The sequence below is a fragment of the Anas platyrhynchos genome, chromosome 11 (assembly GCF_047663525.1).
Source record: "Anas platyrhynchos isolate ZD024472 breed Pekin duck chromosome 11, IASCAAS_PekinDuck_T2T, whole genome shotgun sequence".
Lineage (NCBI taxonomy): Eukaryota > Metazoa > Chordata > Aves > Anseriformes > Anatidae > Anas > Anas platyrhynchos.
In genome coordinates, this window is record NC_092597.1 from 17683241 (window position 1) to 17704386 (window position 21146).

Genomic DNA, 21146 nt, shown 5'->3' on the forward strand with positions numbered 1-21146 from the left:
AGCTTTGGGGCTGTCCTAGATCTTTGTGAGGGATGAGCATGGAGTGTGACAGCAAAGCATGTGTTCTGACTCTAACTCTTGGCCCTGCTACTTTGAGTAAAGTAAGGCCTCAGCAACCTGCAGCTCATTAACAAGACCAGGTTTGATTTCATCCATGACAGAGTGCCATACACACAACTCAGTGGCATTTGTCCCATAGGGACAATGAGACATGTCCCATTGCAATAGCTTTGGGATGTGTGTCCTTCATTTCACCTCCAGTGAATGCTAGGATTTGCATCCACATACATTATTTCAGGAAGCATCTAGCACTGTGAGAATACTCCTCCCCCACGGCTACCCAAAACTTCAGCCACTGCCATTCAGGACAATCTCTCTATATGGAATAATTATTTTAATCAGGAGATGTGTTAGAAATAGGATATGTGCAGCTGTTGTGTGGTTCCCTGCACATCCTGGAATGGCTGCCTGAAAAAGTGGATTAAAACTGTGTGTAGAAGGGTAGTTGCCATGGAAACTGCATCATTGGAAGCTTCATTTCAATCTTTTCTTCTTTCTGATAATTTTCTACCCATTTTACCACTCTGGACTTGTACCATTCCATCATGGTCCACCTGTGCCTGCATCAAACTACCAGTGATGCTCCAAGCCAGGAAGCAGGAAGCAGACCTAGTGGGACAAAATTTGGGAAAGTAGCGCTGGGGTTGCAATGTTTTGTGGGGGTCATGAGTGGAGCTGACTTCACCTTTGGCTCAGAGACCAAGCAGAAGACCTCAAGGAAGGACAGACTCCTTCTGCCTAGCAGTGGCAAAAGCTGTGTCAGCCCCTGCTGTGAGTGCATTGCTCCTGTGGTGCTGGGTACCATTGCAGATGGGTCCCTGTGGGAGATCAGTGCCCTTTGCCCTGGCACTCATGGTACTCTGGGAGTGGAAGGAAAAAAAGTGTTTTTCTAGCAACTAGGTGCCATTTTTAAATAAGAGAGGTGTATAAGAGAGAGGTCATCTTCAGGGCAGCAGCCTCAAGCAGAGCAGGCGCCACCAGCCAACATTTTCCATGAAAACTTGTTTGTGCTAAGGACTAACTGAGATTAAGTGCCTTGGCATATCTCTGTGACAATGAAATAAACCTGAATTAAGGTTGAGTTAAGGTTTCTGAGATGAAACTCAGTGCAATGCAATTCCAGGTGCCTAGGACTGGTGTGGGATATGAAATGTGTTTTCTGCATCTGGAAAGGGAATGAGGAGGGGGTGGCTGGACAGAGCAAATTCACCCAACTTGCAAGAAGGACATGGAGGTTAGCTTGCCCTGCTTATGAAGGAAGGTGCTAGCTGGCAATTGCAAGGTCATACTTTGAAGTCCTGACTGAAAGAACCTTTCAATGTTTCTCAAAACCTTGCCAAGTTCACAGGCAGTAATCCTGTTTCAGCCATGAAGAGATGGATAATTGTAGCACAGAAAATCTTCCCAGAGGACTTGCAGGCAGTTTGTGGTGCAATGTAGCAAACCAAAGAGAGAACCTAAAACTTCACTTACTTGCCTCCTTGTCTGGTCTGCAGAGCCGATTCCTCCAGACACTCCAGTCTGTACGAACTTGTTCCCAGGTTTGTCTGGCCGTCCTGGTTTTCTCTTTTCACAGCTGCCACTTCAGGGCTGTGTTACACTGTTATGGCGGGTAGTGGAGGTAGATTTCCAGACTTCATTTGCTTAATATTCATGATGGAAGCTGAGGTAGACTCTGTTGAAAATGAAAAAAATTAAAGGGTAGGAGTGAGAACCAACCACTTTCACAACTGTAGTGCAATCAGTTTTTCACTCTATTTTTATGGTCCCTGCTATTTGTGGTACATCTGCTACTTCATTAACATCATATATTTTAGCATTATCTGCACGGCCTGGCAGGTCAGCTGGCTTTTCTGGGATTATTCATTGAGGGTTGGAAGCCTGAAGGTTCATTCTGCATGTGCTGAAGCACAGGATTTGTAGCAACCCTTAAGCCTTAGTATTCACCACAGAGATTTGGCTGATGGATTTGATTGCTCAAGGGGGCAGATTCCAAATGCTACACGGTAAATCATGGCATTAGCTAATTTCTTTATTTCTTTCCTCATTTCAGGAGGACTTGGGGTTGGGAGAAGTTCAGTGTAGCCTAGCATTTCCGAAAATGGACATCCTCTTGCTGGCTTAAGCAGAACATAGACCTTCACAATTTGTTTTCAATTCTGTGCCCAGCACAGGACCCATCCTAACATTGGTTATTCATGGTTATGCCTTAAAGAAATATACATTTGGTTTTACTATGAGCTTTTCACAAGCTCCAAAACCAGATGTAGCATTTAGAAAAGCAACTTAAGGAAAAGCACTTGAAATGTACCTAAATCAAGAAAGACATCTGCAATCAAACCTTTGAAACTTCCCAACCAGCTCCACTTGCACTGGGGACAAACGTATAGCACTGCCTTGAGAGAGCAGCCTGCTTAACTCATGTCTATGGGGTTCTGTACAAACACAGACATTTGGTGCCTTCATTGGGATCCCACTTTGTGCCCTGCTCCTACTTTCCCTGCTCTGATATACTCACCCTCCTCAGCTTTCTTCTCCTACAGAGTGTGAATAAGATGGGCCTTACACACAGGAGTACGAGGTGATTTCTCTGGCCAGAGTTACAGACCCTCTCATGGCCTTAAAATCTCTGACTTTCCAATGCTTAGCCTGTGTAGCTAATGGTTCTGATACTGGTATGCTCATGATATTGTGTTATTGGTTCTATATATTATCTTAATTTTCAGTTTGTACTGAGAATGATTTCCCTTAACCACATGGCTGATTTTTATCTCCTTTTCATGGTACAGTACTATACAGGTGAATGAAACTACCGCCAAGAAGCCTGGTGACTGTATTTCGAAAAGCGATCATCAGCATTTTCCTTGCATATTATTTTTCCGTAATTAAGCAATACATGTGGCTTGAAAATCCTTAACAAATCTTAGCATGATTTATAGGGATCATTTGTTTCAACTTTTTTGCTAAATGGCAGTAGATTTGGAGTTTTTATTATAAATTGTTTTCATTTAGATTTTAACCATCCTCTAGGCTCTGGGTAAAGCACTTGTTCGCTGCATGTCATTTTTTATTGTTTAGGTGTTGGACCTCAAACCAAAATAGAACAGAATAACAGTCCCAGTGGAGAGAAGCAAATGAGAGAGGTGAAGAGGAGAAAGGAAAGAGGAGTAAATGAAGAATCAGGTTGGGTGACTGATCCTCCAAGGAGCTAGGTGGAGAAATAGTGGGTGAGAATGGAGGTTGGTGTAGCAGGTAGATGAGCTAGGAGACTTGGGCTGCAACAAGCCAGGCTGCTTCCCTGTATCTGGCTAGCTGCAGAAGACATCCACTAGCCTACATGGCAAGATCACACGAGGCATTTGCACCCGTGTTTGTCTGATGTGTAGCTTGGGGATGCAGCTCAAGATTGCTGAATGTAACTTGAAGTGGAGCTGAGAGAATGAATTCTTGTCAGCTTAACTAAGGTTTCTAGTTTTGCTTTCCCCAAATGCTCAGAGATCTCCAGCGCATCCAAACAACATTCCCAAACCCCTAGAGCTTAATGAGCTTTTGTTTGGGTCATTATTCTGTTAAAAAAGAACAAACAAACAACTCTCCAGAAGGTGCATTTTTTGTTATTAGCACTTTTCTACCCATTGCTATCATTTTTGGAGAAAAAAACAAAACCACGTGGCTTGAGAAACATATCAAACAATCTGAAAAGTGAACAATTGGGACTAACGAACCTGAAAATGGTCGGTCCAAATTATTCAGTAAATATAGCACTTCAGAGTAATGAAGCTACTCACGCAGCACTGGGACTGGTTTCAGAGCTATTTGCCAACCAGACAGCGTTCTGAACTCGCAGCAAGCACTGGGCCTGATTCATCACCCTGCTTCCTATCCCCGTGTGACACCGGTGGCTGTGTTGCAGAGTAATGAATCAAGGTTATTGCTCAAGACACGTGGTCCCTCTGCTCACACCCAGCCTGTCCCTTCCTGTTCGCAGAGGTCTGGCAGAACTAAGTGGGATGTTACACAAAATTTAACAGTTTTGGTTAGACTGCAGCAGGTGTGGAAAGAGCTTGGTGGGACACGAGTGCAAAAGCCCCACCACCCAGCAGCAACCAGTGTTTTGCCCTGACTTATGGCACATTTTCTGCTGTCTTCCAGCCTTGCCTGTACTTTTTTCTACTATTACTTCCCATCCTGGAGCCTGGTTATCTGGGAAGCAGAACCACAACCATGAAGATGGCTTGGCCTTGCAGGGTTGTCTCTGCATTGCATCCTTGCAGTGCTGCTCAGAGACATCTCACGGAAGGACGTCTCCAGTTAGAGGGTCTCTGGCTGACAGAGGAAACTCCAGAGCATGAGACCACCAGAATTAACAGGCTCTCTCCACACCAACTTCAGATAAACTGTGCAATAAAAACAGAATCTAAATCTGAACTGCATGTTTTTATGCTCATTTAACATTGGAATCTTCAAATTCAGCATCAATTGAGATGATTATATTCCCTGAATTCTGTTTAACTCTTCTCAATCCTAACAACAGTAGCTGATAACAAGAGACAGTCATTTGCTTGTGTTGGTGGCAGTGCCTGCAGTGGGAGGAGGGCTCAATGACAACCATGAACAACCCAGACTTCTGCAGGCTCCCAGTTCACTGACGTGAAATACTGAAGCCGACCAGATGAACTCTGTGTGGCTGAGAACAGTGGGGGACAGATAACTAAGGTAGAGCTCAACCAAAAGAACCAAAAGGAGAGTTCAGCCTCCCCTGGACAGGGAATGGTTGGAGCCCTGCTTTTCATGACTCAGTAACCTCCTTGCCAAATGCCTGCACATCACATCCTCAGCCCTGGAGCAGGGATGTGGAAGGATTTATAAACATACAGGCTGGACTTCTATTTCCTGATAATCTAGTTTAGCGTGACAAATAGCCCCATGAACAGGACACCCGCTGGCTCTCACCGTGCAAGTCACTTGGACAGCCTCGGCTTTCCAGTGCCTGAGGTGCTGGCTCCCTTCCCAGAGCTCCCCTCTATCTGCAGCCCTCCAGGGAGTTTTCATCACTTCAGCCTCTTCCGAGGCAGTGCCCCGATGTACTTATCACGTGGTGTTCTCAACACAGGCACGACCCTCAGCAATGTGCTTGAGTGCCAAGCACAAGTTAGGAAGTTGAAGATAGTACCTTGATTTTTTTGCCACCCCTCTGCTTCCTCTTCCTCCTGTTCCTCCCTCTGCTGTTCCATCCACAGAAGCTTGGGATGAAGCTCTAGGCTGCTCTCCACTCACTTCTCTAGCTCTGCTCCTAACTCGCTGTGTAATAACTAGCAATCCAGCCAGCTTCTCTGTCAGCCAGTTTACCCTTCTGTGAAATGGGGACGTTATTTGCTAATTCTGGTGTAACTCCAGGCAGGTTGTCTGAAGTTTTTAAATCACACCTTGGAAGGGAGTTTCAGTACCACTTGCAGCAGATGCTTGCCTTTATGCACTCCAGATAAGGTGGCCTGAATTGATCTTGTGATTTCAGGAGTATCTTCAAAGGGGCTTCAACTCAACTTCATTTTTTTTCTTTTTTTTTTTTTTTTCTTCCTTCTGGCCAGCAGCAGAAGGATGTGCTGAGGTGGGCAGATAGGTGCATTTTTCAAGGTGCAGAATTTATCATTTTGCTTGGGCACTGTGGGCAAAGCCTGGTAGTCATTTGCACCTGCAGGAAAGGTGTGCGCAGGTGACATTGATACATATATGTATTGGTAAATATTCATCTCCATTAATACATGTAACACACCCTGATATATCATATCCAGGAGCAAATGCTGTTGTGTCTCACACTCATATTTCCATATGAGGCAGACTTTTACTTAATCACTTTCTGATTATGCCTGAAAACTCATCTATTGCATTCTCTGAATCACTGCAGTCCGGTTCTTATACAGAAATCATTAGCCTATGGAAATGGTCTCTTTTTTACCAGCAGACGAAGCCATATGCTCATCCAGAGGCAATTACTCTTCTAATACAAGTTCTATAATAACCTTAAACAGTACAGAATGGCATAATTGTTTGCTTTAATAAATACTCCGAAGTACTTTAGCTGCACTGTAAAATGGCTTCACAAAATCCTGTTTCTGTTCCTTCATCTTCCAGTCTCTTTGCAATGACCCCCATTCTTCTGGACAATCTTTTTTTCTTGGAATTTTGCTGTGACATCCAAATGCGGACGTTTTGAACCACAGATGTGAGGAATTAAGAATTCTCTTTCTCTTTTAAATGATTTTTCATCGTGTGTTGGAGCCAAGTATCTATCAGGGTAAAATCAATAGCAGCTCCCAGAACTAAAAGAAAATGCCCCAGACTTAATACACTTCATGCACAGCCACTGCAGCTGTATGTCTAAAAGAAAGCTAATAGAGTGACTCATTCTATGAGTTACCAATGTTTGAAATAAACCTGTAGCTAAAATGGTTAGGAACAATGTAATTCTGAACATTACAACCAAAGCAGGACTCCCGCTTCTTTGCCTTTAGAGACACATCAGAGCATTAACTCTCTCCCTACTCTCAGTTCCTCAAATCTGAACACCTGTGCATGTCAAAAAAGATATAAACAAACAATATTCTTCCCTCACTCCTGTGGGAATGCATGTGAAAAGCGGCATGCTGAGTAAGAAGGACAGATAGGAACTGAAGAGACATATCCCTTTGCTGGGAATTTAGCATCCCATTGCCTGCTCACGTGGAGCTGGAAGCAAAGGTCAGTGACCCCCTAGTCTTTTCTAATTTATTTCCATATTTCAGGTGGATCCAAGGATCCATTTCCATCTCCTCCACTGCGTGTTGTGAAGCAGCTAGTGAGTTGGGAAGGACCCTCTGGATGACAAGCACCGTTATTTAAATTTACAAAATTATTCATGTGACCAAACTTCTTTGGGGACTGTCTGGGCAATACGCACAACACCCACATTGCATGTAAATGCAACCTTTGCTCTTTGGGACTGGCTGGGTCAGGCACCCATGGCTCACAACGACTTTGTTCCCAGTCCCTTCATGAAGAGTAGGGCACAGCAGGACTACAAGCTGCATATCAATCAGGGAGCACCAGAGGAAATGGCAAAAAGACATTTCTTCTCTCTCTCCCAGGTCCTGAGATGTGATCTGTCCAGAATTCATAACGCTCCCCGTGTCCAAGAGGAAACTGCAACCAAAAACCACCCAGAGACATAAATATCGTGGCTGCAGCACATTTAACCAGTATGTAGATGGACAAAACAGCAACAGCATTACATATAATGTAGGGACATTAAAGAAAATATACTACTTGCTGGAAAGTATAGTGCTGCTCTCCATCTGCCTTATCACTGGATTCCAATGGTTGGGTGCCCACAGACCTTTTGCATTAAATTTTACATTGATTTTTATGACCAGTTATTACATGTAATGTCTGAGCACTCCAACTGTTCTGTCTCCTCCCTGGTGTGGTATGAAATAAAGTTCATGGCAGTGGTATAATGGATGGCTCGGACCAACTCCAAAAGTGGGGGTTTATCAGGTAATTATCCGAGGGGAGTCAGAAAATGTGCTCTTTTATGTCAACATATAAAAACTGCATTAAGTTTGGAAAGAGCCAAACCATGTCATACCATGGGTTTCCCAGTGCTTATTACTTCAGCCCCATTTCTCTTTCCTCCTTCTCGCTTGGAGAGCAGCATTTCTAGGACTCTGCTTTGCTGGGAGGAGGCCAATTCCAGCTTCCCATCACTCACAGCCCAAGGAGAAAAGTAGCTGGAAGCCTTGGTACACCCCTTCCCGGAGCACCTGCAGGTACTGGGCTGGATACTGGCAGATCTACCCTATCAAGCTTTCAAAACTGTCGAGGCTAAGGCAGCCTTATTATGATGGTAAAGATGTGCTAATACTGCCTTCGCCCTGGGACTTTCCCCACAACAAATGCAGTTCTTCATGCTGGCCTAGAGGGGAACTGCGCTTTCACCACGACAGCTTAGCAGAGGGTGGATTTGCATCACCCCATACCTGGACATTTGCACATTTCGGCAGTTCTTTTCCTTAAAAAGACTGCCTCACTTTAAATAAATATAATAATAATAATAATAACAATAATAACAGCAATAATAATAATAATACAAGTAGTTGCAATGTGGTGGTTCAAGTTGGAAGGGGGAGCAGTGTCATTTAATTGTGCTGGAGGGAATTGTGCCTTTTCTATCTATCTCATTTATATCTATCTAAGAAGAGATGAGCCCATTGTCTCAAAATTGCTTTGAGATGGGACAGGTTGGAGCAGGCTGTGGATACATGAGCTATTAGAGCTATTAGTGATGGTGATGTTAGACAGTATCGCCTGTCGGTCTGCTTTACAGTTATAAATGTGTATCATTTAAAATACAATAAGGGGCCAGATGCTCAGCTGGTGTCTGACATCTATCCACTAGGTTGCCACTGCTGCAGATTTAGCACAAGCCAGTGTCTTTCCAGGGAAGATAAACATTAAAATTTTGTTTGTGGTGGTGGTTTTGAGGTCCAATCCATATCCATGATATTTGGATTAATTGTTGGGTTGCATCTCGTTGGGGTGGTATTTGATGGTGTATGCACTGTCCTGAGATTGCAAATTGGGAGTGGAAATGAGGGCCCAAAATCATAAAACTGCAAGTCTTCCAGGATCGTTTCCTTGTTCAAAGACAGAAAATTGAGATGATTTTATTTCCAGCATGCCATGGAACAAGTAATCTATTTTTTGCCAGCCCGGACATCTTACTTCAGCAAATGCCAGTTTAACATGGGTTAAGGAAGATGAAGAGCTCTATGAATCATAGCCCTTAGTATCACGTCACCTACACGCCTGCATTATGCCTTTGGACCAGCTGCTGAGTATTATCTCTGGTTTCTAATCCTCTAATTTCAGAGTTCTTTTGTGCAGATTATTGCTGAAAACTTCATGTAATTAATATCAATTATTTAGATTTGCAGTTTAATCAGTGTCAGATATTTTTCAGCTCTGAAAGCAGCATTATTCCTGTTGCTATTATTATTAATTACTAGTCTCGGTCACCCAAATAGATGATAACAGATACAAATGTAGATTCAGTTAATACTAGGACTATGCATGACACAAACTGATAAAAGCCAGGAAATTCATGGGAACCTCATTTTCATTCTCTTTACTCTGCCTGAATCTGTCCAGCCTGATAAATCTGGTCTCTCTGTACCTTCAATGTCCCTTTGTTGCCAGGTAGCTGGTGCATTCAATTTAGTTTACTGTTGAACCATTCTGAATAAACATGCATTTGAATACTACATTTACTCACATAAACGATGCCATGCTCCTCCTCCTACTACTCCAGATCATTCTCAAACCTGGAGTACAACACTCATATCCTTTTATTTTAAAACGCTGTCAGCTGTGACTTCTGGACATAAAATGCAGGCACATAATAGCAAATATGTGTCTGTGGTCATCATTTTAGCAAATCCAGCAACATTTTTTCAAGTGGATTACAAAGCCAGGTGGATGCTAGCCCATGACCTAAGTGCTAAGGGAAAGATGTCACAGAAAAACATGTGGTTTGCCCAGGAAGGTGCAAGCTTATGCTGGCAGATCTGGGATTGACGTTGACATCTCACAACCCCAATCACAGGCTCATCTCTCAGTCTCAAATTGCCCCATGTTTTACTAGTTCTTCCCCCCTCTTGCAATGCCTGGTGTCAGATGCCCCAAGGGGCTGAAAAAAATAACCCTGGCAGATGTAACTGGGTATTTGAGATTGGGAAGATGGCAGAGGGAAATCTGGTTATCAAGACAGCAGCACAGAGAGGGAAGGAGATGTGTCTTAACCACTGCCAGCAGATTTCCAGTGTTTGAGCATTGCACAGGCCACAGCTGGAGACAAAATGAAAAAAGTATTACTAAAAGAGGACTAGAGGAGCTAGAAATACTTATACTCTGGTAAATATTTGGGCCAAAAAGGCACAGGTAGGTAGGGCAGTATTTGCAAATGGCATGGCTTAATGCAAAGCATTTAGGTGCCTGATGTATTGCTAGATGAGTTTGCCTTTTTTTTTGTTTGTTTGTTTTACTGCTATTTTCCAGATAATTCAGTCATTTATAAGTATCTGATATGGTAGAAATTCTTTGCTTTACTGATGTTAAGAAATTGTAGCGGTAATTTCATGGAAAAATTCTATAGCCCATATACTCTGCAGCAGAGACAGGAATGCAATTATTGGGTGAGAAATCATCCTGTATCTGAAACATAAGGTTTTTCGCTAAATCTCACCTACCCATATTTAGCCAAGTTAAGAGCAGCAGAAGACAGTACAAAGTACTTGGCATGCCACAGTGTTTATATTTCCAGTGGACTACCTTCAGATTGAGTGGGAAATTGTAATTGTGGCATGGCTTAATTTACAAACACTTGATTTTACAGCCTTAACACCCGTTCAGTACAATATTTTGCATGTAATGAAGAACTTCATTCTTGCCTCAGTGGGGTAGTATTTTAGTGATTTAGATGCTCATCTCCTACTCGAGTGTCCAAAATGCTTGGAAAGTGAATAGGAAAATAAGGGATGGTTTGCACTTTGAACTGTGCACAGAGCAACAGGATATATAAATATTTATACACGTCCCTGGCATATCATCCGTGCTCAGGAACAAGAGCTACAGGGACTGCTGGCACTCAGATATAGGATATCAGACCTGGCTATAAGTGATTGCTCCAGGTCATGACTGAGATGCACAGGGTGAAAGGACTCTAAAGGCTTGCCTTCAGAAAAGCTCTGAAAAGGTTCTGGGGGTGGGACAGATAAGGCTCATGACCTGCCTGATTTTTTCTTGACTCTGCATAATACTGACAGCATCCAATTTTTCTGCATAGCAAATGCATGCACAAAATTTTAAGTGTGTTTATTAGAAAAAAGGGAGAGAGAGAGAGAAAATCATGGCCCAAGTGATAAACTGTTTATAATAAACTAATCGTTTTTGAAGGAGAGATTGTGGCATTCTGCACTTTCTAAGAGAGCATCAGCAGAATAGGGCAGAGAGAATATTATCTCTAAAAGCTATGCATCATTCTCTTAAAATGTTAATGTCCCATTTCTAACTGAACAAATAAACCTCTACAAGTTGTATGCAACTAGTACTAATGAATCAGAGTGCAGATTGGGAAAAAAGAACCAGCTTCTGACTGCAAAAAAGCATCTTTCAAGAGAAATAAAAAGTAAGTCATTATTTAAAAATCATTCCATTAATGTGCTGCAAACAAAGGGCTGTTAGCTTGAAAGGACCAAACAGCTTTTATTTCAGAGTACTTTATTTGCAGCGGGATTATAAACAAAATCCTCAGCAAACCCTTCAAACAGAGCATGCGTTATTAAAAAATTCAGAAGCCTTTTACCCATTTGCCATTTCCTCTAGATGTTTTTGTTTTGTCTCCCTAATGTATTTACAATGAGTGTGCAGTCTCCACATGGTTTAACATCCAAATCAAAGATTTGATAGAGGCAGACAGCAGCATTTCATGTCTTAGCTTTATGGTTTTCACTGAGTTCCTAGTGCAACAAAACCCATTGCAAAGATCAAGATAATGCAAGATCTGATCTCATATATGCTCATGTTGAGCGCAATGTCAAATGAAGACTGCAGGCTATTTTCATCATCCAAGCGCTGAAGTTTATTATCTGTAACACATTTCTGCCTAGAAGAGCTAACCAAGGTTGTGTTAGACACTAAAGAGCCACCTGGAGTTCTTGCCCTCAGGAAGAGCTAAATTGAACATAAGCAGAGGAAGGTGGGTAGAAGGCAGAGATGGAGTAATTCATTAGAGGATGCAGAGCAGGTCAGTGATACAGCAGCAAGCCAGCATGCACTGAGTTAGAAGTTGTGTCCTGGCAGTAGCTTTAAGAGTGGTGCTGGGTTTTGGCACAGTGTTTTGGGGGCAGCAAAGAGTCTGTGATTTGCTTTCCCAAGAGCAGAGCTCTGGGCACTTTGTACAATTGGGTTTGCTGAGAAACCTTCATCCAGCTCTAGAAGGCTGGTGGGCTGTTGAAAAGGCTGATGAACAACATGCTCATAGATGTAACTGTCCTTAGGACAGCTGATGCCTGCATCCCACAGGAGCTTCAGATTTCTCTTTTATTTATTTATTTTATTTATTTATTTTTTTATTTTCCCATGAATAGGCAAGCTCACTCTCAATGTCACTGTCTCTTTTCAGCCAGTGGCTTTCAGCTAGAGCTCCCTGAACACTGCAATTTCTACTCTTTCTGCTGCAGAGAAATTTCAGAAAAGGCTGAACAATTTCTGAAAAAGGACCCTAACATTTCAAAATTTCTCATGTAATGAAATTGGGGCTTTTACAAATTTCCTCATTGCAACATTTGTTGTTGTAAAATATAATTCATTTGAAAGTCAATGTGATGATGCTGAAATGAAGTGCTTCAACCTTACCCAAGCAGAATGTTAAATAAAAGTCAGATGAAATTGATACTGTCCCTTGAAACACTCAGACTTTTCAGAATCAGCATTTTCTCATAGCAAGCTGTTCCACATCTCCTGCTGGCAGCAGTCTGAGAGACATCAGCTTTTTCTGGAAAAGCTTTAAAAGCTGGATATTTATTATTATTATTATTATTATTATTATTATTATTATTATTATTATTATTATTATTATTATTATTATTATTATTGTCATCATCATCATCATCATCATCATTACCATCATCACCATCAATAATATGCATAGCAAATGGAACTGGAAAACAGAGGCAGGAGGCTAGATCCTGCTCTGACTTACTACAATCAGTGTTGTGACTTACTACTAGCAGTGTTGGTTTGGATTCACAGGGTCACTAAGGAGAGGAGAATTCACCTCTGCAGACACTCTCAACCTCTCTTTGCCTCCGTGTGTTTATTTGTGGGTACATCAAGTGTACTCAGCTCATTCTTCCTTACACACGCTACCGCTGCCTGGCACAACTTCAAAACTCCTGTCTCCCTAATGCTCCTTTTATGGTTTTTACAATTATTTTTTTGCCAATTGGGTAGAATAGAAAGGAAGCCTCAATAGGCAGGAGAGGGATGTGTTTGGACTGAGGTGAGCTCAACAGCACTCCAATTAGCTGAGCGAGGTAGACTCGTGGAGCACAATGAGGCCATTGCTGCAGAGACTCACTCAAACAGCTGGATGACAAGTGGGATTTAAAATCTGTCGGTATGGACGTCAGCACACAGGCTCAGTTGTGTGATTTCATGAGGTGGCTAAGTCTGGCTGTGGAAATGAGAGCAGAGCAGGGTGTGTTGGTGCTTTATGGCATGAGCTGCTCTCTCACACCTGGAGAGCAGGTGTTGTAGCAGGGAGCAGAAAAATGGGCACAGCTCCCTGTCTCTGAGGATTTTCGTCCCAGCTGGGGAGCCTGTGGCCAGCCACAGGGCTGCCGTTACCTTCACATGCTGTTAAGTCCCCAAATGGTGTCTATAAATGCATCTTCCTTCAGAAGGGATTATTGACTCACATGGCTGACACACATCTTTCCAGGCTGGGTCCTTCGTGCGTGAAATGTATTGTCTTCCCCTTTAAGGAGTTTGCTGCCTCACTGACCTTTATATTCTGCAAAGAGGCATTTTAATCTCCCACACTGCTGCGCTGCTAAGTGGTTTCTCATTTGACTGGTGCTACTCAATGGTCTTTCCATGTTGACGGGCTCTATTAAGACACTGGGAGTTAGTCTGAAGCCCTTCTAAGCTGTTATTTTCAGTAATAACACTCCTATTTGTTCCCCAGGTTTGCCGCACCCACAGGAGGTGGGAGGAGATGTGGAAGCACAAATTCTCATTAAAAGAAAAAGCAATTTTCTTTAGGAGAGAGTTGCCTCAAGGCAACTGGAGAGGGACAGAGCGCTGATTCCAGTATGAGCCAGGACCAGACTGGAAGTCATTACATTAATCAATTCTCCCATCCAGAAGCTTCCCGAGATGGTATTTATCACTATCACAGCCTGTTGGGTAGTCTCTATGCTATGCATAGAGGGTGTCTCAGTGTTTTACAGCTGAATGTTGTAGCTGTTCAATCCTATCAGCGTTGCCTCTCTTGTGCAGAGCTTGTACATAAACAAATTGTGAGTGCTCATTTTTCAGCGTGCTACTTTCCATGTATGAGTTGCCAGTTGTGTGACTTATTTGCCTTGAAGAGGATGGGGAAAAAAACGTGAGAGAGAACTCAGGAAAATCCTCCATGGAAGAAAGAAGAACACGTGTTTTCCACTGGACCCATTCCCTGTCTCTTTATCACAGAAACCATGGGAAAGGCCAGGTCCTGTGTCTTGAATGCAGATGCCAAAGCTTATTGAGTGCAGGATGAGTAAGTTTATAGACTGAATGAGCAAATGGCAGAGCCAGTCAGGCAGCCTAGGAAATTCCCTACCCAAGAAATGTCAACGAACCTTTTCCATGCATGTAGACATGGGGGTCCTGGTCTGGTATCTTCAGGAACAGTGACAACCATGAGTGACAATGTCCCAGTAGGGACAGGGATGGGACCACCCTATTTTCATTGCCTAAAGGAAGGCTGACACCTCTTGGTTAAACCAGCCCTGGCACTGGCCAGTAAGAGTGTTAGTGCCGGAGGGATAAGGGAATGTAACAACGGGGAAGCCGCCTGCGGATGATGCACTTAGACCCCTGCTGACTGAGCAAATGTGCCAGCGAAAGCCTGTTGGATGGAACCACGTGGCTGCCATCACTGAGACAAGCTGCTGACAATTAACAGGAGGCTGGAAGATGCTGACAATTAACGGGAGGCTGGAAGTGCTGTGTCACGGCAGCAGGCAGACACCCGGCAGTAACCTCAACGAGTGCCTCAGCTCTACCAGTTCTGCTTAATGTTGTTCCTCAATGGTGAAAAATGGGAAACCCAGCAAGGACTAGGACAACATTTGTATTTTCCCCAAAAGGCTGGGGAAGAGCTCTGCTTCCTAGTATCATCTTCTAACCTCTCCAGAAGTTCACAACAAGGAGAGCGATGCTGAATGTCTGACAGGCCCTGATTTCTCCCAGTCTCTGAACCACAAAAAGCTTCTTTGGTGCAGCTCAAGCTGCAGAAATCCCAGGCTGAAGGACATCACAGAGGCTTCTGCCCGTGTGCAAGGCGTTGTGCACACAAAAGCCTCAAAATGCACCTGTCTGGGTGAGCTTTTGTTCTGTATTTTCTGGACTAAGCAAGATGAGAACATGTACACGTATAGCAAAATAATAATATCAACCCGATAATGACGAGGGAGAGGATAAAAAATGTGAGCTTTATCAAAAAAAAAGATCTCTTTTAACAACAAATTGTAACTAATTAGACTTTGAATGGGAAATCAAATGAAAGTGCATGAAGGCTCAATTTTCCATACAGCTGACGATCTGACCTTTTTAGGAGTGGGAAAGAAAATTATTTTTAATTAACATGACTAATCATTTCCTGTCATTTTCAGATAATTGGCTTTGTTGAAAAAATGAGCTGTTTTGGGGAGAAGCTGGGGGGTGACACTGGCAGCTCCGCCAGCACGTTTAACCTTTTAGATCCTGCCTGCAAATGGAATTTTGAATCCTTATTATCATGGGGAAGAGGTTTTGTATGGAAATGTGGTGCCTCACCCCCCTTCCTTTCCATATGGCTCATAGAAATTCATACATAGTGAAAAATATTTGACACGCTGCTAGACTTCTTTCACTTTGAAAGGTTCTTGTATTAAAAAAATGCAGAGGAGACAGTTTAGGTAATAGACTGTTTTCTGGTACACCTTGAGGTCACTTCTGTGATTTAGGATTCAGGGTCAAATCCTGGAGTCCTTAATAGCATTTTTTTTGCTCAAACTAGCTAGGAATTTGGCTTGGTTGAGTGCAGCCAACTCTTATTCTGTCCAAACAGTGAGCAGCTGAAGGTGGCCAGACCAACTTCTGCTGAGACGGTTTCATTATGCCTGCTTGCGTGAGATGTGGGAGCCTGTAATAGAACTCTTAGGCCGTGAGATATGACTTCGCTCTCTTTTAAGCAGCAACAAAACCTGGTGCATTGGAGGCTTTCCTAGGCAATCAGCATAAGGTTTTAATGCACACTTCAAGGGACAGGCAGAGAGATTGGAGAGAGACCAAAGGAAAGCAGGAAAATCAAATGTCTCTGAAACATGACCTGCAAGCAAAGACTGAACAGCCTGGGATTGTTCAGTTGAGAGAAGAGAAAATTCAGTGGGGAACTTAAGTTTTGAATAACATAAAAAAGGCACTTAGAAAAGCTATAATCTGTCCTCTGCTTTCAGAGGTAGTAGGATAAGTAGAAATAGGAATAAATTGCAGCAGGAAAGACTCAGAATAGATATCAGGAGAAGCTTTCAAGTGAAGAAGAGAACAAAGCACCAGGGATACAGTTGAAATCCCCATCTCTGGTAGTATTTAAATGGGACAAACATCTGCCAGGGATGACATGAGGACAGTTTGTCCTGCCCTGGGGCAGGAAAATGGATATGATGCTCTGCTGAGGTCTGCACTGAATGTGATGTCCGTATTTGTATAGGAGAGGAAACATCTCTGTTTGATACCAGCAGTACTGGATAAGGTACTAATATAAAAAGCAGCTTTTAAAACAGAAGGAAGGCATGAGCACATTCAAAGTGAGCAGCAATGGACACTGAATAAAAGCGGAGGCAGAAAAAAGCACCCTAGCTCACTGAGTCCATATATACAGATCCTGGCCAGGAGCTGCTTATCGTAGCATGGTGCTTGCTGGATGAGGGTGCTGAGTGGTTTCTCAGCCTCCAGGGTGGTTGCTGGTGCAGCCGTAAATTGGTTCCTGGTATAATATATTTGACTCAGTTGATATTGTTTGCTATCTTTCAACTAACATGGGTCATAAGACCAACCTGGTCTCATTCACCGTGGTGTCTCCTGAGATGTGGGAGTGCTGTTGGTGTTCACCAACACAGGGAAGAAACAACTCAGTCTGCTGCTTCCTTCAAAAGAATGCACTCATAGCATGGCTCTTCCATTTTAATCCCACCACCAAAAATAAAACCACAGAGATCTGAGTCTAAAACAAATTGTTATCCTATGAGGAAGAAATATCTCAGATTTCTTGAAGGTTTCCCAACCTCTCTTTCTCCTCTTGCTCCCACCTGTAAAGCCATCCAGTTTTAGGAGGATGAGAAGCAAGCAAGTTAAATTCCTGAACTACAAAACTACAGCAACTCCTGTCCCTTCCTCTTCTTTAACTGACATACCCCGTAGGCATGCATTCCCTTACTTTATTGATATCCAAACCGTGCAGTTATTTCTATTCATGAAGCAGATCAGAACAAGTTCCACTAATGACTAAGAGATGTATTCGGAAGTGCAGAATTCTACAAATTAGCAATCAAACACAATAAAAAAAATCAAAGATACTGCATTACAAAATACACTTTGTTCATTTATTTTAACAAGTATCACTTATTTTCAATTATTTACAGTGCTAGTTAGCATACTCATAAAAGTACTGTGGCATATTGAGTTAAAAGTAATGGATTCTTAGTGCTGGGAAATCTCAGCAGAGCTCTTGGCTATTAAACACTAGCAGAAAAATGTGGAGGGACTGTCACGGTGGGCTGTTTTCTGGGCTTTTTACTTGTTGGGGAGGACTTTTTGATGGGGGAAAGATAATTGGGTCTGCAGATTAAGTGAGTTAGGAATAGCTGAGTTCTCACTGCTTACAGTTTTGTAAATTTCCACATCTCACTTCATGTCTTCCAGCTCCTCTCTCCTTTTAACAAATCCAACACTCAGGGCCTTATCTCAGGGTGCCCTTTTAAGTCTGAATTCTCTGGCTTTCTTCAGCTGCTCATCATATAAAGACAGTTATTTTTTTGGCATTTCATTTCCTGCTTTTTTCCTCTTCCTCTTGCATCTTTTATAGATGGTGATAAATGTGAATAACAATGCGCCCAGTGTGAAAAGCAGAGTGTAAAACCCAATTCCATTCAATTTCTCTTTTATTCTAACTTTAAGTCTTAGATTTACCCATGTCTCACTCCACTGGACCCGTCACCTGAATTAAATAGAGACTCTTAAAACTGATTGCTGCAAGGAAATAGATCTTAGAAGCAAGAATGTTGCAGCATTTTAAAGAAAATTTCCTAATAAACGTTGAGCCTCATTTAAATTTTATTTCCCACCCCTGAGATATGGAAGCAGCTCAATGTCAATCAGAAGGGGAGAAAAGCGCCCTTAATTTTGGATGATCTATTTTCAAAATCCTGTTGAAAGCAGCAAAATACTCTGGTAATTTGCACATCATGTAAATGACAAAGAAAGAGAAGGGCCAGCAGGCAGGGAGTACTGAGACACTCTTGTCTGCTTTTACGCGTCACTGCTGACACCTGCTGCGTAACCGCCTGGCAGAGTCACATCCCTGAAAACAGAGAGAGAACCGGCTCCTCTGGCTCGGTCAAGGGAGTCCTGGTTTTTATAGCAGGAGGGGCACGGTGTCAAGATTGTCCACACTGTGACGAATGAAGCAGGTTTAACCGCGAGAAGAAAAACAGCTGTCTGGATTGGGGAGGCTTTTTCCAGCTGTATGCTGCTTTTATTTATTTATTTTTTATTTTTTCAAGGCTTTTGCCTTGTTTGTGTGTGTGTTTTCTTGGCTTCTTTCTTGGTATCCCAGGTTTTTTTTTTTTTTTACTTTCTCAAGCTCTGAACTGGATGGGACTGAGCTGCCCTTGGACCCTGGCCAAGGGAGAAGTGATCACGGGCAGGTGATGCTGAAGCCAGAGCTGATAGAGGTCCAAGGCAATTTTAGTTAAAAAATAAAAGCAGTTGTCTCAAGCAATGATCGTTTCTTTAGCACGTCTCGGTCTTTGAGTGGGTATGGGTTAATCTGGTTGGTGGCTCCCTGCCAATACGTGGGAGTAGCTCTGGCAAAAAGCGTGGTTTTTCTCTCTGTTCCCTCTGTAAAATGTGGAGTTCTCACCTGCCATAAACCTTCATGCTGTAAAAGGCTGCTCAATGCGAGAAGATGCCCAGCAGTGCTATCATAGTTATCTGATGTGACACAATAAGCATTTGGGAGTCCGCTTACTTTGGCATGGTGGCACAGTGAGGAATCTGATGGACAACTTGCATTAACATCACAGAGCGTGGGAGGAAAAAAAAAAAAAAAAAGAAATAGAGAAGAATTTTCTCTTTAAACAGATGCTTGATAAAAGAACAGAGGCAGATAATGGATAGATTTGCTTTGTTAAGGAAATGTCCGTAGTATTTGCATTTTATAATTGTTCCTGCAAAGGTTAGTGTGAGCTGAATCTCTGCTTAGCTTTCTTGCGCTTTTACTTTTCTTCCTGTGTGGCATGGCAGAATGCTAAATAGCTTCATTTCCATCATGCCAGGGGTTACAGCGTGATCTCTACTCATTCCTCCACTGAACGGCAAACCAGATGCCGCACCACCTTCTCCTGCAGCGAGGGTCTGGGAGGAGGGAGCCTGGCAGAAGCTCCCCCAGGGGACCAGTACAACAGCAGCACAACTCATCCCCCCCGCCCCAAACAAAACCAACCACAAGGAGCAGAACAATGCTCGCCATTATTAATCCCGCTGTGATTCTAAATGTCGTGCTATTACTGTACGCACAAAGATACTTGAAGGTTTTCTGATTTCAATTAAGATTATTATCTCCTCTGAGAGATGCTTTTTCTGCTGTTGGGAAATCTCTTTAGCTGATCTGCTCTGAAACAGCAGCAGACAGAGGTAAATATGCCCTCTTGTATTAAGTTTGCATTACGGGTGGACTCCCCCTGCCCTGCTGAGGTCCCCTTGCTTTGTCACCCCCTCTGAGAGATCGTCAGGGACTCTCAAGATGGGCTGCAGGCAGCAAGGATTAGACGTGCTCTGCCAGAAACCCCCTCTTGTGCAATACTCAGGAACAGCACCTGTGCTGCGAGACAGACACTGAGCAGGACTGGGAAGTGCTGAGCCTTGCTGTGGGCACACTATACATCCTGATGCAGGGTGTGGGGACAGGTAAGGAATCAGCTGAAACAGACTCCCAACACTGCACCACTTGAGTCGCTTGTGAAATGGGTGATGCCACTGTCAAGCTACAAGGTGATCTCCTCCAGTCTCCAAGAAAGCCTGAATGTCAGTGCAGGGAGCTCATTGCAAATGATGTGGTTTGTATTTTTGGTGCCCTTACACATTTAATTTACACTCTTCTTAAGCTACCTCTGTGAAGTGGAACTCAAGACATTTCCCTAGAAAAAAACATCACTAAAATTTTTACTCTGCCGTGCTGTCTGCCAAACAGCCTCGATCCAGCTCCCAGGACGCAGAAATCTGCACTATAAAACAACCAGAACAACTCATCACCTCTCTGTTAGTCTCAGCAAGGAAGCCAAAAGATGAGCTGGCCAGGAATCATAGGTAAAGAGCAGAAGACAAATGACAAGCATACATTTGCCCTGATACTCCACCTGCACCGCAGCTAAGGGGTTGGCCCACTGCAATCTGCAGGGTATAGCTTTTCCCTGATACTAAAAAGCGATACTCAATATTCAGTACCCTATATCTTGCTGGCCTCTGTTCCAGTGTGCTAGATCTGTACAAACTTACAGCTACCATAACATATATCAACTTCATCTTCCCTCCTACTTCTGGATATAAGCTTCTCTATCCTCCACAAGTATCTCCAGAAGTTTCTCTCCCACACAGCTTTAGTATTAGACATATTTTCATCTCAAATTGACTTTCTCTTCCTTCCTTCATATGTTACTTTCCCAGGGTGAAGCATAATCAAGGAAGATGAAGAGACATCTTAACCCCAAGGCTGCCACTGCCTGCCAGGTCTTATGAATGCTTTACAGAACTTTCCAGATACACACGAAGCTTGATGTAGACTCTTTAAATTTCAAGAACATTTAATAAATTTGGAACTAGTCTGACTCTGTTGTAGCAGAGATTAATTTCTTACATTGATACAATCTCCAAAGAGCACTGCGCATCATTTAATAAATGTATTTATTAAATACATAAAAGATTTGTAAATGGAGCTCGTCTTGCTGAACCTTATTATCTTCATC

At 42.9% G+C, this 21146-nt stretch overlaps 1 protein-coding gene across 1 annotated transcript in view; it reads right to left on the reverse strand.

The window, feature by feature from the left end:
* AGBL1 (AGBL carboxypeptidase 1) overlaps positions 1-21146 on the reverse strand; it is a 447272-nt gene that overhangs the window by 43256 nt on the left and 382870 nt on the right. The window contains exon 24 of the transcript XR_011811890.1: positions 1534-1735. The gene's annotated coding sequence lies outside the window, so the exon portion shown is untranslated. The remainder of the gene's footprint in view (positions 1-1533; positions 1736-21146) is intronic.